General features: G+C 43.8%; 1 protein-coding gene across 1 annotated transcript in view; it reads right to left on the reverse strand.

Moving 5' to 3' along the window:
* The window catches only part of TFG (trafficking from ER to golgi regulator), a gene marked incomplete in the record, with an annotated part of 640,805 nt that overhangs the window by 527,091 nt on the left and 96,918 nt on the right, over positions 1-16,796 (reverse strand).

Genomic DNA, 16,796 nt, shown 5'->3' on the forward strand with positions numbered 1-16,796 from the left:
GAGACTTAAACCTTGACACGGTTATAAATAGAACGTGCTGGAGGGACAGATTAATCACCCAGAGACTCCCTATGCTGTGGAACAAAATCCCGGTACATGTGAGGCAGAGCACCTCTCTGGCCTTGTTCAAGAGGAATCTTGACCAATGGATGGGAGATTGCAGATATACCCCAGGGATTACTTCAGTGTCACTGCTTGACAGAGGCACAGCAAAATGATAGGCATAGTTTTTATTCAAACTAAAGGGGTGGCGAAAGCCACATAACTATGGGCTAGGCTTATAAATGCCCTTGGGCAGATAGCCTAGTATGAACCTATGAACCTATAAGTGCTTGGTGCAGGCAGGGGGAAGTCATTGGGACTGTTACCTGTATGGCTGTGATTTGTCTTCTCCACTTTTGGAGGTAGAAGCACCCCATTGTTTAGACCTGTATGAGCCTTGGGGCTGGGATCTGCCTCTTGGGCGTCTATATCTGCCACTTTGTGGTCTGTCTGACACTGGAAGGGACCAATTCTTTGTAAGCCAGTATCTGCTAAATCTTGGAGGCTGAACCTGTAAGAAATCCTTAACCGTTTGCACAGCTTTAGCTTTGTCCTCCATTTTCTTTAACACCTCTTCTGCTTTAACACCAAACAAAGTATCATGCTGTAATGGGGCATCTAATAATTTTGCTTTGACATGATCAGGCAGACTTTGTTCCTTTAACCAAGCATGCCTCCTGATGACAAAACCCGTAACAGCGGCGCTGCAGGAGGCCTCCAAAGAATCAAAACCACATTGCAAAGTATGCTTTCCAACTTGTTCAGCTGCATGCAATAAATCCTGCATTTCTTTGTTTTCTGCATATTCAGAAATGGTCAACATTTTCTGTTTAAGCAGTGACATAATATACTGATGATATTTGAGCATATGAAACTGACAATTTAAAGCCCTTATAGCCAAGGTAGCGGAAGTGTAAATCTTTTTTCCCCATCTGTCCAGTGCCCTAGAATCCCTATCAGAGGGGGTAGGGTTTTTTGCAGCAGAAGCCTTGACCCCTTTGGGATCCTTTGAGATAGTTTCTGGGTCAGCAGCAGGGTTTTTGAAAAGGAATTTATGAGAGTCAGGAACCCTGTAGTACCTGTCCGGCTTAACAGGAGCTGGAGGTCAGACTGGACTCTGAAAATACATCATCAACAATGTCTAACACAGGTGGAATAGCTAGGGGCCTGTGTTGTGGTAGTAAAAGGAAGTCTCTGAGCCTTTTCTTAGAATCTGAAAAATCTTGGCTCTCCCAGTGGAAATGCTCCCTGATGGTATGCAAGGTTTCCCCAAAAGAGTAATCCTCAGGAGGAGAGGCTGAAGGGATAGATTTTTCAGCATCAGAATCCTCATAGGGAGGAAGAGAGTATTCCTGATCAGAAGAGGAATCAGATGAAATGGAAACCTGATCAGAAGATTCATATTCTGTCTCTTGCCTAGGCCTTTTATCAGGATGGGGATGGGAACCCCTAATCAAAGTAATCAAGTCTTTGGCCATTTTGAGCATCTGTTTTTTGGGCATGGAAGCCTGTCCATGAGGCTGTTGTACTTGTTTCTTTGTCTTTAAGGGGGCTTTAGTCTTTGCCTTTGAAGCTGAAGTCGTTTTAATGTATAATTGAGTTGGTCTGAAAACCCACTCAGAAGCCGATGCCTGCTCAGCGGCTCCGGACCCATCTGAGGGAATAGTCTCCGAAGGTCCAATACCTTGAGCCTCCAGCGGCCTAGGCGACTCCACGTGGGAGTCGGTAGCGGCCTGCGGGTCTAAAGTAGTGGGCGTCAGGGGCTGCGAAGGCGCCTCACTGAGAACCGGCGACTGGCTTAGAATTAGCCTTGTCGTCGATTTTGGACCTCGGATGCCTGTCCTTTTCTTTTTTTTTGCATTTCTTTTGAATTCCTGTAGACTGATAGCTATCAGACGACTTTGCATAATTAAATCTTCTGCCAAAATAGTGTAATGCAAAATCGTACCGAAGCTTAATAGTGCGTTGGTTAAATCTAGCACAAAACCGACAACTAGCAACGTCGTGGTCAGGGCCTAAGCAAGGAATACAGTAAGAATGAAAGTCCTTATGAGGTACTTGCTTCCCACAAGAAATACAATTATTAACTTTTTCTGACATTGGTCTGGATCAAGAAAAAAGTTTCCCCAATGAGGTACTTCGCTTTTAATGAAGACTTCGGATCTGAAATTCGAACACGAAAATCTCAGGAGTCGGCCGACTGGCACTTGCGAACTGCTTATGCTTCGGGCACCGCGCAGCAAGAAAGACTGAGGAAAATGGCGTCGGCTGCATCTTTTATACCCCTGGCGCACTGACATCAGGGAAGAGGCGACAGCAACCGACGCCGGACCTAGACTTTGGAATTCAGGCCAACTGAGGGTAGCCTGCCAGCAGGATAACCCAAGTGTAATGACTGCAATAGTGAAACACGAAGAACATCATATTACGTCAAAAGAACTCATAAACTGAAGTCAACTTATATGTTCCCAATTTTCTAATAACTTCTTTTTATATATATGTTAGGAAAATAGTTATGTCTTACCATAATGTTCCATCTGTGTTGTAGATCTTTATTCATTCATTAAATATTAGGATTTCAGTTCCGTCCTCAGAACTGACACGGCCGTTACCAAGCTTGCGCCAGGCAAAAACTCTTAGCTAAGACCTACCCATAATGCCCCTCTCATAGTATTTTCAGATCGAGTTTGCCCGCCCTTATATTATAGAAGTAATAAAAGAGACAGTAGTAGGCACTGTCTGAGCAAATACCTTAACTAAGGAGATGCTAGAGTCCACAAGGAGTCCAGACAGGGAGAAAGAAGGCGGAAAGTAATGAATGAAGATCTACAACACAGACGGAACGTTATGGTAAGACATAACTTCTTTATCTGATGCTGTAAATCTTTATTCATTCTTTACTGTTAGAACCGAGTCTCCAGCTACTGCAGTCCTGGGTGGCCCTAAGGAAGGATATTCCTGAGCACCATAGAACCAAAAGATGCTCACCCCCTGGACGCCAAATCCAATTTGTAATGAGTGATAAAGGTATGAGGTCTTGCCCAAGTGGCTGCTGCGCAGATATCATCCATAGAGGCTCTGGAATGACAGGCCACAGAAGTAGTCATCGATCTAGTCGAATGAGCCTTTATTCGGGAAGGTAAAGACAGTTTATTATGATGGTAGATAAAGGTAATGATGTTTCTAAGCCAGGAAGACAGAGTCACTTTGGAGACAGGCCTACCCAATCTGGGTCCCACAAAGGCCACAAACAACTGATCCGTTTTTCTGAAAGATTTAGTTCTGTTCAAGTAAAAACGAAGTGTCCCTATGAACATCAAGGGTATGCAAAAGATAGTCCCCTCTACTTGAATGCTGAGGGAAAAAAAATGGCAAGTCAATGGATTGGTTAATTGAAAACCCAAAAATGACCTTGGGCAAGAAGGACGGGTCAGTAGGTAGGGACACTCTTTCCCTGTGGAAAATCAAGTAAGGTCTCTTGACACTCAAGGCCTGCAACTCAGATGCTCTTTCACGCTGAGGTAAGGGCTACTAGAAGTACAGCCTTCCAAGACAAAAATTTCATATCACACGAATTAGAAGGTTCGAAAGAAGGGCTTGTTAACGACTTAAGCACCAGAGTCAAGTCCCAAGGCTCTATGGGGGGCTTGACAGGAGTTTAACATGTAATACTCCTTTCAAGAAGGTTTTGCACAACGGTGTGACATAACAGAAGAATTATCAAATCCATTGTGAAAATTTGAGATAGCTGCTAAATGTACAGTAACCATTGAAACTGAAGCTCCTGTATGTAGAAGGGTAGTCAGGTATTGTAGGATCTTCGGAAAAGGCATAGAGAAAGGGTCTATGTCATGATCTTTGGCCCATGTGGAGAACCTAGCCCACTTACTAGAATAAATTTTCATGTTGAAAGGTTTGTGTGAAGCCAGAATCATCTCACGGACAGGAGATGAAATATCAGGTAGCCTGGCAATCATGGAAGTGGAGAAACCAAGCTGAGCTTGAGGCCATGGAGACTGGGGTGAATCAGTCCCTGAGGGTGAGATAGTAGACCTTGGGATTGATCCAGGATCCACGGGTTGTGAATCAGATGAGGCCACAGGAAAGGGAACCATACTTGACGTGGCCAACAAGGGGTAATTAGGATCACGTTGCTTCTCAACCTTTGAGCTTTCTGGAGGAATTTCAGGATGCGGGGAAATGGTGGAAAGGCATACAGCAGACAATACAGTTGTGTACACTTACCATAAATGTAGATGTTCGAGTGCATTCTCTGTTGCAGTCATTACATTTGGGTTATCTGCTTGCAGGTTGCCCTCAGTCGGCCTGATTAACAAAGTCTTGGGTCCTGCATCGGTTGCTGTCCCTTCTTCCATGAGGTCAGGTCGTCAGGGGTATAAAACATGCAGCCAATGTTATTACATCAGTTTTTCTTGCCCCAGATGTCAGGTGCCCCCCAATGGGGAGCAAATAAACACAAAGGTATACCTCCAACCAAAAGCAAATACACCAAAAAGGCTTTTAAGCATAGTAAAGGAAAGCAGAGGCTGACTTTTCCAGCTGAAGGACAGAGCATCCACTTTCCAGGCTTGTTTGTGGGGAGTCATTGTGCAAAAAGTACAGTTTTGTACCTACCATAAATGTAGATGTCTGATAGATATGCAACTGCAGTCATAACATATGGGTTGTCCTGCCTCAGGCAGCCCTCGGTCGGCCGGATTCCAAAGTCTGGGTACGGCGTACTGATGTCGCATTTCTCTCCGGCCAGAGCGCTGGAGTATATAAGCATCAGCCGACGCCATCTTCTTCAGTGTTTCTTGCCCCAGATGCCAGGTGCCCTCCAAGGAAGGCTGTAATCAAATTGGAAGACAATAATAGGTTTCCAGACAAATAAATAAGCAATAAACAGATACACCATAACAGATATCCCCAGCTAAGGATAACAGGGAGAAGAGTGGACCCAAGGCATAGAGGGGAAGGAGGGAAAACCCGACTGCAGTTGCATATCTATCGGACATCTAAATTTATGGTAGGTACAAAACTGTACTATGTCCTTCAAGAATGCAACTGCAGTCATAACATATGGGTTGAATACCATAGCTTAGCTGGGGGAGGTGGTATGCTCTAAGAAAAGGATGGTGTAGCTATCAATCCCTGCAGGACTGCCGAAGCAAAGCCTGCTCTGGATCTGGAATATAAAGGGAGGTTGTAGTGTTTGGAAAATGTATGCACGGAGCTCCATGTAGCAGCTTCTAGAATGTCTTTTGTAGGCACCCCTCTTAAGAATGCTGTAGAAGTGGCTGTAGCTCTGGTGGAGTGTGGTCTGACATTGGCTGGCACACACTTTCCATGAAAGGAATAACAGAATCTGATGCAATGTCCAATCCATTTTGAAATTGTCTGTTTGGAAATTGCTTTTCCTTGTACTCCAGGGGCGTAAGCTACAAAAAGCTGATCAGACTTCCTACTGGTCTTGGTTCTGTCTAGGTAGTGCGAAGTTGCCTGTGTATGTCCAAGGTATGTAACAGTCTTTCCCCTTTGTTCTCAGGATTGGGAAAGAAAGTAGGCAGGTGAATTGCTTGATTTAAAGAAACCCTAGATACCACTTTTGGCAGAAAGGTAGGGTTGGTTCGTAAGGAGACCCTGTCTCTGTGAAAAGTTATGAACTGTGGTATTGCCATTAGGACCTGTAATTCCGAAACCCTTCTTGCTGAGGTAATGGCCAGCAGGAAAGCTGTCTTCCAAGAAAGAAATTGTAAATCCACAGAAGCTGCTGGCTCGAAGGGAGGTAGAGTCAATTTTTCTAGGACAAAATTGAGGTCCCAAGCTGGTACTGGTGCCTTTCTTGGGGGCTTTATATTTTTGATTCCTCTAAGAAATTGCCTTAAAGGATGTGAAAACACAGGTGGATCAGTGTTGTATCTAGCTGAAATAGCTGAAGCATGTATTTTTATGGAAGAGTATGACAGTCCGTTATGTAGCATATCTGCCAAGTATTCCAGAATGAGTGGAATGCTCAAAAGTGATGCATCATGACCCTTGTTGGTATTCCAAATGCTGAATCTCTTCCATTTGGCTGAGTAAGCCTTTCTGGTGGATGGTCTGCGGGCTTCTGTTAGTATCCGCTGAACTTCCTTGGAGAGAGGTAAATTGAGGTTATTTATGGGATCTCCCAAGCTGTTAGCTGTAGGGTCTGGATGTTGGGATGAACTGTCCTGAAGATGTGTTGAGTCAAAAGTTGGGGCCATTGGGGAAGGGCCCACGTTTTGTTGTGACATATGCTCCATAGTAGTGGGTACCAGTGTTGTCTTGGCCAGTCTGGAGCTATTAGGATCCCCTTCGGCTGCTCTGCTTTGATCTTTAGTAACACTGTGGTCATCAGTGGCAGAGGTGGAAATGCATAGATTATTAGGGAGCTCCAGTTGAATGAGAGAGCATCTATTTTCCATGCTTGTGGATGATATGTCCTTGAGCAGAACTTTTGTAAGTGATGATTGAGGTGGGAGGCAAATAGGTCTACGTCCGGCCTGCCCCATGTCGAGGTGAGTCGTATAAAGATGTCTGGATGTAACCTCCATTCGTGGGGGTCTAGGAAATTCCTGCTTAGACTGTCCGCCAGAACATTGTCTTTGCCTGGAACAAACTGGGATTGTAACTGTATGTTTAGACTCAGTGATTTTTCCCAAAGATTCATTGTCAGTCTGCAAAGGGGGTAAGAATGAGTGCCCCCCTGCTTGTTTATGTACCACATCACAGTGGTGTTGTCTGTCCATATTAGTAGGTGGCCTTGTTGAAGTTGTTGTCCAAAGGCCTCAATGGCATGCATTACTGCCAGCATTTCTTTTTGGTTGATATGCAGATGTGTTTCCTTTGGAGACCATTGTCCTTGAATACATCTGCCCTCCATGTGCACCCCCCATCCAAGGTCTGAGGCATCTGTGGTCATGGTCTGTGTTATCTGAGGTTTTTTGAACGACATACCTGTGTTTGACTGGCTTACTGTGGCCCACCATAGAAATTCCTTTTGAAGACATGGAATGAGCGGTATAGTTGCTTCTAGGTTGTTGCCGTGTTGAGACCATAAGCTTTTTAGGTACCATTGAAGCTTTCTCATGTGTAGTCTTGCTAGTGGAACCAGGAGAATGCAGGATGCCATGTAACCCAGGGCCTGTAGGAATCTCCTTGCAGTCATCTGGGTGAGTTTTGCTAAACTTTTGAAGTAATGAGTTAACTTCTTTTGCTTGTCTTCTGTCAGGTAAGCCATTTGAGAGGCTGTGTCTAGTTTGGCACCTAAGAAGGTTATTTGCTGGGATGGCTGAAGTCTTGACTTTTGAAAGTTGACTGTGTATCCCAGAGCCTGTAGCAAGTGTATGACATAATTCAAGTTTTTTGTCAAGGTTAGTTTGTTGTCCGCTTGTATGAGGCAATCGTCCAGGTACGGGTAGATTTGAATCCCCTGGAGCCTGCAATGAGCAATTACTGATGCCAGGCATTTCGTGAATACTCTGGGTGCAGTAGATAAGCCAAATGGCAATGCTGAGAATTGATAACGCTCTGGCCCTGCAAGAAATCTGAGGTATCTTCTGCAGCTGTGTCTGATAGGGACATGCAGGTATGCCTCCTTGAGGTCCAGAGTAATCAGCCAAGACCCCTTGCCCAGCATGGGAAGGAGTTGCTGTAGAGTCAGCATTTTGAACTTTGGTACTATGAGAAAAGTAAGCGGACAAGTCCAGTATTGGTCTCCATTGAGTTTCTTTTCTTGGAACAAGGAACAGTCTTGAATAAAACCCCTGACCTTGTTCTTGTTGTGGAACTTTTTCTATTGCTTTGATCTGAGCAAGCAGAGAAATTTGCTTGATAGCCTCTGCCCTCTGACTTTGTGGAAGGTTTGGCATGCCTTGTTTTCTTGGCAAGGTATGAAAATGGAACCTGTAACCGTGGTCTATAATGTCCAAAATCCATTTGTCTTTTGTCAGTTTGTGCCAATTTTTTGAAAACAAAGATAATTTTACACCCAAAGGAGCTTCTGTTTGCTCCTTGGTCAGCGGAACTAGAGGAAAGTCATTGAGATTGTCCCTGCGGGGCAGGAGAAACCCCTGTGTCACTTCTTTGGTTTGCTGGTTGCCATTGTCGTCCCCTGTAGGATCCTCTGTATTGCCCTCTTCCTCGGGCACGCCTGTTTTTGCCCCTTTGAAATCTTTCAGGATTAGGAAAGGACCAGTTTTTAGAAGGCCAGTTCCTGCTGAATCTGGGTGGCTGAACCTGGAGGAAATCTTTGACTGTCTGAACTGACTTGGCTTTTTCCTCAATAGACTTTAACACATCTTTAGCATTAGCACCAAAAAGCTTGTTCTTTTCCAAGGGTGCATCAAGAAGTTTTGCCTTAACATGATCTGGTAAAGGTTGTTCTTTTAAACATGCATATCTACGAATGACCACCCCTGTCATAGCTGCCCTACATGAAGCTTCCAATGCATCATATCCACACTGTAGAAAGTGATTGCTAACCTGCTGAGAATTATGAACAGCCTCTTGCAAAGACTTCCTATCTAAAGGTTCAGGAGAGGCCAATTTTTTCTGTAAATCATCTAACAGGAAATCCTGATATTGAAACATGCGAAAGAGACAATTGAGAGCTCTCATAGATAAAGTAGTGGAGGTGTAAACCTTCTTCCCCCATCTCTCTAAGGACCTTGCTTCCCTGTCGGAAGGCAAAGGATTTTTGGAGGTGGTAGCCGAAACCCCTTTAGGCCCCTGGGAAATTGTTTCTAAATCAACAGTATGGGCCCTAAAGAAATGAGAATGGGTTTCTGGAACCCTATAGCATCTGTCAGGCTTGACAGGAGCTGGAGGAAGAGTATCAGGGGTAACACTAGAGTCAGAGTATAGATCATCCAAAACATCAAGCACAGGAGGTATAGCTAAGGGTCTGTGTTGGGGGTTTTTAAGGAATGTTCGAAGGCGCTTTCTGGAATCTGAATATTCCTGGCCTTGCCACTGAAAATGCTCCCTCATGGAATGCAGAACTTCCCCAAAAAGAGATATCCTCAGGAGGAGAGGCCGAGGGAATGGAGTCCTCTGCATCTGAATCCTCATAGGTCTGGAAGGGCTCTTCCTGGCTTTCGGAGTGAACAGAGTCCTCAGAATCTTCATCTGAAGGAAGAGGGTCAGAGGGTTCAACTCTGGGCCTCTTATCAGGAGGAGGCTGGGATCCTCTCTCAGGGTGGGCCTGGGAACCTCTGATCAGGGAAATTAAATCTGCAGCCAAAGACATGATTTGAGTATCAGGAGTAGGCTGAGGTAAGGTTTTAGCAGTAAGATGCTTGGTCTTGCTGGCTGCCTTAGCCCGTGTGTAGGCCTTGATAGACATGGACATGGGAGGCCTAGCCGCTCCACGTGCAGGAGTGACCTTATCAACAGCAATGGTCTCGGGCATTTCCTCTGTTTCAGTATCCAGAGGAAAATCAATAACTGGCGTCGGAGTGGCCTCCGGTATCGGAGGTATCGGTAATGCGGTGTCTTCGGTTCGAAGCGGTGGAATAACCGCCTCAGAGGGAACCGGGGCACTCGCGGTAAGTTTTGGAGTGGTGTCGGTGGAAGACGCGGGCCGAGGATGTCGGTCCCGGTCTTTTCCTTTCTTAGGAGTATGCGTTGTCGGTTGTTCCGACGGCATTATATAATCAAATTTTTCGCTGAAAAAGTCTTCAGCGAACTCCACCCGGCGCCTGAGAGTGCGCTTATTAAAGCGAGCACAGGCGGCACAGGCCGAGACGTCGTGGTCTGGGCCAAGGCAAGGAAGGCAGCAAGAATGGAAATCCTTATGAGGTATTTGTTTACCACAAGACAAACAATTATTTACTTTTTCAGTAATTTCTGACATCGGCTGAGGCAAGAAAAGATCCCCAACGGGGTACTTAGCTTTTTTGATGACTTCGGTTTCGAAGAATACAGGAGCTGACCGACCGGCACTTGCGAACTGCTTCTGCTTTGGGCACCGCGCGGCAAGAAAGACTGAAGAAGATGGCGTTGGCTGATGCTTATATACTCCAGCCGCTCTGACGTCGGAGAGAAATGCGACATCAGCCGACGTCGGACCCAGACTTTGGAATCCGGCCGACCGAGGGCTGCCTGAGGCAGGACAACCCATATGTTATGACTGCAGTTGCATTCTTGAAGGACATCTTGTCCAACTGATAGTTCTGGGGGTAGGCAAATAGATCTATGTCTGGGCTCCCCCATTCGCTTGTCAACATGTTGAAAATCCTTGGTTCCAGTTTCCACTCATGTGGGTACATGAGGTTTCTGCTTAGTCCGTCTGCCAGTGTATTCAATTTTCCTGGCAGGAATTGAGTTTGTAGGTGCACTTGGTAGCTCAAGGCTATGTTCCACAATGCCATGGCTAGTCTGCAGACGGGGTAGGACTGTGTACCCCCCTGCTTATGTATGACATAACCGTGGTGTTGTCCATCTTTACCATTAGTCGTCCTGGAAGAATGTAGTCCTTGAAGGCTGTCAGAGCATTCTGTACAGCTAACATTTCTTTTTGATTGATATGTAGGTGCATTTGAGTTGAGTTCCATTTGCCCTGAATGCACTTCCCTGCCATGGGAGCCCCCATGCATAGTCTGATGCATCTGTAGTTAGGGTTTGGGTGGCAGGGGGTAGTGTGAATGGTAGTCCCTTGTTTTGGTGGCAGGCCTCTGCCCACCAGAGGAACTTCAGGTGTAGGCAAGGTATGATAGGAATCATTGTTTCCAGGTTGTGAGAATGTTGACTCCATAGACTTTTTAGATAGCACTGCAGTTTCCTCATATGCAGTCTTGCATATGGAATTAGAAGAATGCAGGAGGCCATGAACTCCAAGGCTTGCAGTATTTGTCTTGCAGACAGCAGGGTTTTTGTGGCCACTTGTTTAAAATAGGTTACCAAATGAATTTGCTTTTCTGGCATGAGAAAAGCCATCTGGGCAGTTGTATTCAAGCTTGCTCCCAGGAATGTAACTTGTTGACAGGGTACCAGTTGTGACTTCTTTTCATTTATGGTGTACCTCAGACAAGTTATAACCCTTTTTACAAACGCCAGATGATTCAAAAGTATGCCCTGGCTTTCTGCCTGAATTAGACAATCGTCCAGGTATGGGTATATTTGAATACTCTGCCTACAAAATGCAATAACTGGAGCCAGGCACTTTGTGAATACCCTGGGCGCAGTAGACAAGCCAAAGGGCAGTGCAGAGAAATGATAATGCGTGTAGCCTGCTTTGAAGCTTAAGTATCTTCTGCAAGATTCCCTGACTGGGATGTGCAGGTATGCTTCTTTTAAATCTAGTGTTGCCAACCAGGCGTCTTTGCCTAGTATAGGAAGTAATTGGTGAAGAGTCAGCATCTTGAATTTTGGAAGCTCTAGAAAGGTGTTTAGAGTAGACAGGACCAGGATTGGACGCCATGATTTGTCTTTACTGCGTACCAGAAAAAGTCTGGAGTAGAAACCTTGTCCCTTTTCCTCTTCTGGTACCAGATGAATAGCCCCAATGCTTAAGAGGGAAAGTCCTTGTTTTTGAGCCTCTGCTCACTGATTTGGGGGCAGGTCTGGCCACCCATTTGGTGTTGGTAATGTATGGAAATGAAATCTGTATCCATGGGACACTATTATTTAAAACCCATTTGTCCTGGGTTATGCATGAAGAGTAATCTTTTCTCCCAAAGGGGCGGTCAAAAGATAAGTGCTTGGGAATTTTAAAAGGAAGTCACTGAGACTGTTTACCATAGGGGGTGTCTTGCTATTTCCAGATTCCGAAGTGGAGGCCCCCCACTGCTTAGTTCTGGGAGTCCCCTGGGACTGAAACCTGGGGTTTTGCTGTGTCTGGGTTTGGCTTGAGAGGACCTGGAAGGGAGTAGAAAGGACAAATTCTTAGTAGGTCAGTGCCTACTAAATCTCGGAGGTTGCACTTGTAAAATATCTTTAACAGTTTGCATAGATTTACCTTTATCTTCCATCTGTTTAAGAACTTATTCAGCCTTGTTGCCAAACAGGTGGTCCTGATTTAAAGGAGCATCCAACAATTTAGCTTTAACATGATCAGGCAAAGATTGCTCTTTAAACCAGCATGCCTTCTAAGCACAGACTCAGTAACAGCAGCCCTGTAAGAGGCCTCTAAAGAATCAAAACCACATTTCAAAGTATGTTTTCCAACTTGTTAAGCAGAATGCATTAAGTCCTGTAAATCTTTATTTTCCACATAGTCAAGAATCAACATCATTTTCTGTTTAAGCAGTCCAATAATATCTTGCTGATATTTTAACATATGAAATTGGCAGTTTAAAGCTCTGATTGCCAAGGTTGCAGAAGTATAAACCTTTTTACCCCATCTATCCAGCGCCCTGGAGTCTCTATCAGAAGGGGTAGGATTTTTAGCAGTAGAAGCCTTAATGCCCTTGGGCCCCTGAGAAATAGTCTTTGGATCTGCAACAGGATTTTTGAAAAGGAACTTGTGAAACTTAGGAACCCTGAAGCATCTGTCAAGGTTTACTAGGAGCAGGAGGCAGGGAATCAGGGGCCAAATTGGATTCCGAGAACACAATCAACAATGTCTAGTACAGGAGGTACAGCCAAAGGCCTATGCTGAGGTAGAAGGAAATCCCTAAGCCTCTTTTTTGAATAAGAAAATTCCTGGCTTTCCCAGTGGAAATGCTCCCTTAAAGTATGCAAAGTTTCCCCAAAAGAAAAATCCTCAGGAGGAGAAGCAGAGGGAATAGAATCCTCTGCATCAGAATCCTCATAAGTAGGTATGGACAAATCCAGGTCATCAGAAGAGTCAGAAGAAACAGAATCCTGATCAGAAGATTCATAATCAAGCTCAGCCCTAGGCCTCTTTTGGGGGGGGGGGGGGGGGGGGGGGTTGACTATCCCTGATTAAAATGATAAGATCTTCAGCCATTTTTATCATTTGTTTTTTAGGCATAGGGGCCTGAGCATGTGGCCTGAGCGACGGTTTTTTTAGACATGGATCGAGATTTAGGCCTTAGTAATGAAGGAGGTGTCGATTTAATATGCAAGTCTGTAGGCTTGAATACACCCTCAGAAGCCAGTGCCTGCACAGCGGCTCCGGACCCATCCAAGGTAGAGACATCCGCGGGTTACATAGTTGAAGTATCTCGCGGCATTACGGACTCCGAATGGGTCTCAGTAGAGGCCTGCAAATCAGAAGTAGCAGGTATCAGGGGCTGCGAAAGCACCTCACTGAGTACCGGCGAACTGGCGACTGGCTTTGGAAAGCATCGTCGGCAGTTTTGGACCTCAGTGGCCTGTCTCTGTCTTTATCTTTGCATTTTTTCGGAATCACGGTAATCGGATGGCTAACCGACAACATGTCTGGATAATTAAACAGAGAACCAAAATATTTATAGGCAAATATATACAGATGACGGATAGTGCGCTGATTAAATAAAGCACAAAACCGACAGCGAGGTATGTCGTGGTCAGGGCCCAGGCAAGGAATACAGTACAAATGAAAATCTATATGAGGTATTTGCTTTCCACAAGTAATGCAATTATTAACTTTTAATGACATCGGTAAGGAGCAAGAAAAAGTTTCCCCAACGAGGTTCTTAGCTTTAAGTTGAAGACTTCGGTTCTTAAACTCGAAAACGAAAATTTCAGGAGTCTGCCGACCAGCACTTGGGAACTGCTTCTGCTATGGGTACCACACAGCAAGAAAGACTGATGCAATGACGTCGGCTGCATGTTTTATACCCCTGACATCATGGAAGAAGGGACAGGAAACGACGCAGGACCCAAGACTTTGTTAATCAGGCCGAATGAGGGCAACCTGAAAGCAGATTACCCAAATGTAATGACTGCAACAGTGAAACACGAAGAACATCCACATTCTTGGTACAATTCAAGTGAAGAACTCCCTTAAACTCTGAGGCATAAACCACAGTTGTTAAGTAAAGATGCCAAAAGATCTCATAAGACCGACTGCTGAGCATTGACAAGTTTTTACAGAAATCACATTCTGAATAGCAAGCCTTAAATAAGAAATGGCATCTAACAAAGTGGGGATTACAGGGGAATAATCAGCATCATTAAGCCAATCCTCTCTCCACGTCATCCTTGATTTCCATCACAAATTTAATAAACCATATCAAATTTTTACTCTTGTAGCAAAAAAATTGAACAAGCAATCCAACAAACAACTATGTACAAATATGCCATTCTTCCGTGAAGGAAGTATTTGTACTCTACTAAGGCTATCTTAACAGTAAATTGACAGCATGACCAGCTAGCTTGGGAGGTTAGAATAACGAATAATTTTGCACATCTGATAACACTCAAAATAAAAAAAAAAAAAAAAAGGCAGAGCACACTCGGCACCCTTCCCTAACCACAAACATCATCTTCCTTATAGTTTGGTTTTATTTTTTGAAAACCAAAACCAGAAATGTAGATGCTTCTACAATCATCATGCTTTTTCAATGCTAGTGACAGAGACACTCCTGAAACTATGCCTTTTTCAGGAAAAAAAGATGCCAAATTCTGAAAGAGTACAAGAAATACCCTACTAAACACTCATCAAAAAGGGTCCCTGACATTAAATTAATAAGTATCCTAAAAAAATTAAAGATGTTCTCTTTTCAGAGTAACAAGGAATGGGCATCGTTGAATGCTTTCCCAATATGGTAACATGAATGAAGTGGAATACAGAGAAACTGTTCACTGATTTTGCACTGACCTCAGCCATTAGTTAAGGTGGCTTTAAGAGAAACTGAACCTTGCAAAACTTTTGCCTAGGCAGTTCTTGTACCTTCCAATGCAAAGCTGCGAGACACTTAATATAAATTCTAAACGGCCACAAAAAATGAGTTCACGTTCTCAAACACAGCATTATTCAGCAATTATATTCTGATGGATGTAGTTTCTGCAATTATACTAGTTTACAAGAAAAACATGGTTAAGCAGATTATTGTAAGGAAACCATCAAAAGTCTGCCTCATTTTTAATATCTGTTCTAAGTGTTTAAATGGATCTTAGAATACAAATGAAATTAGCACCCCTACAAACTGGGCCACCACAATTTAAAAATGTAAGTAAACCACAGATTCAACAAATCTTCTGAGGACTGCTTAGCAATGAAATGTCAACTGACTTGTGCCACATAGGGCAAAATATGAAATGTCAAAGTATCTTAAAGCTATCTTGAAAGAGCAACCAAACTAAAAAAATGCATAAATGAAAGCTATGTACTTCTATAATGACAGAGGTATAGGAGTGGGCCCATCCTTCATAACCTCTACCACTAAAGCTACAGACACAAGGACCTCTCAAGCACTCCACATTTTCCCTGGCTGCTATACACCACCCCCTTATCCCAAAAAGCACACCGCCAGTGATTCTTCAACAGACCTGTGGCAATCATGCTAAAGGTTGTAAACCAAGAAACACACCATTTGATCCAGTCCAGGGGAAAGAGGGTTGGACTGATACACAGGGGCATATCCTCATCTACAGATCTACAGCTACAGTATTGTACAGAACTTTCATATGACAGAAGTGGGTCAATCCTCAACAATGTCTAGGACAGAGTCCCAAACTTTTCCTGATGAGGAAGCCCTAAACTAATATGACTTATAAGGATGAGATCATAGTTGCCACAAAGAATGAAAGAAGAAAATTAAACAAGCTGCAATAAAGTATTACAGTAGCATGGACTAAATTAAGATATCGCAATTTAGATGTTCTAAACTTTCTCAACATTGCAACAAATGTGAAACACTTCCACCTACCTTTTGTTTATACTGAAGCTTTCTGTTTTAAGCATGAAATTTACAGAACTAATTTTAAGAAAAAAATACTCTGAAAATACCTTGCAGAACTATATGTACAAGTTGAATATGTGTTCGCAAAATGCAAAGTTAAAAAAAACATTTAGAAAGAGATTTCAAAATAAATTTCTATTAAAATCAAAGAGAAAAATAAGAGAATGACTGAAATACTCAAGTCAGTATTCACCATTACAGAAAATCAGATTTTATTTTATTTTGAACATGGTATGCTCCCCTGCTTCACTCAGACAGGTGCCCCAGTGCCCCACATACATTGCTAAGACTTAACTCAAATTGTGACGAGGGTTGATGTGGAACCAAAAGGTGTTTGGAGGGGGGGCTGCTATCTGAATCTGCCAGGGTTAGGGGTTCGCTTTAAGGCCTAACCCATTTTCCACATCTTCCTCCAGTTGCATAGTTATCTCTTGAAGGGCAAGTGTGCAATGGAAATGCGTGATGTCTTGCCCCTCTCCATGGAAGATCAGCCATGTTCCCCCCTGCTCCCTCCTTTACACAGTCTGCAGCCAGGGATGTTATGAAGAATGTCCATGCAACCTCTATCCATTCCTCCCTGCCACTTCTTAAGTCACTGAGCCACTAACGGAACCTGGGTTTTCTGGGCTGTAGTGAGGGCTTTATCCCTTTATGCCACCAGAAGGGCAAAGAATCAGATTTCGACTGCAATGTAATTACTTCTTTAAATAAAGTTTGCAAAGCAAGAAATACAAAAAGGAAAACTGATGTTATATGTCTTAAATAGTTTGTTAATCAGTTTGTAACACTTGCTTAAACAAAGTTTTATCTATCAGTTTTAGTTAAACTAAGGGAAAAAAACATTATTAAAGTATTTGTGCCTGCTGTAGGTCAGCATGGTGGACTGGAAGTAAAACCTCTGCCTAAAAACTCGAGAGCTGTGTGGTTTACACGTTC

Source organism: Protopterus annectens, chromosome 5.part0, assembly GCF_019279795.1.
Source record: "Protopterus annectens isolate FY-2018-M chromosome 5.part0, PAN1.0, whole genome shotgun sequence".
NCBI lineage: Eukaryota > Metazoa > Chordata > Ceratodontiformes > Protopteridae > Protopterus > Protopterus annectens.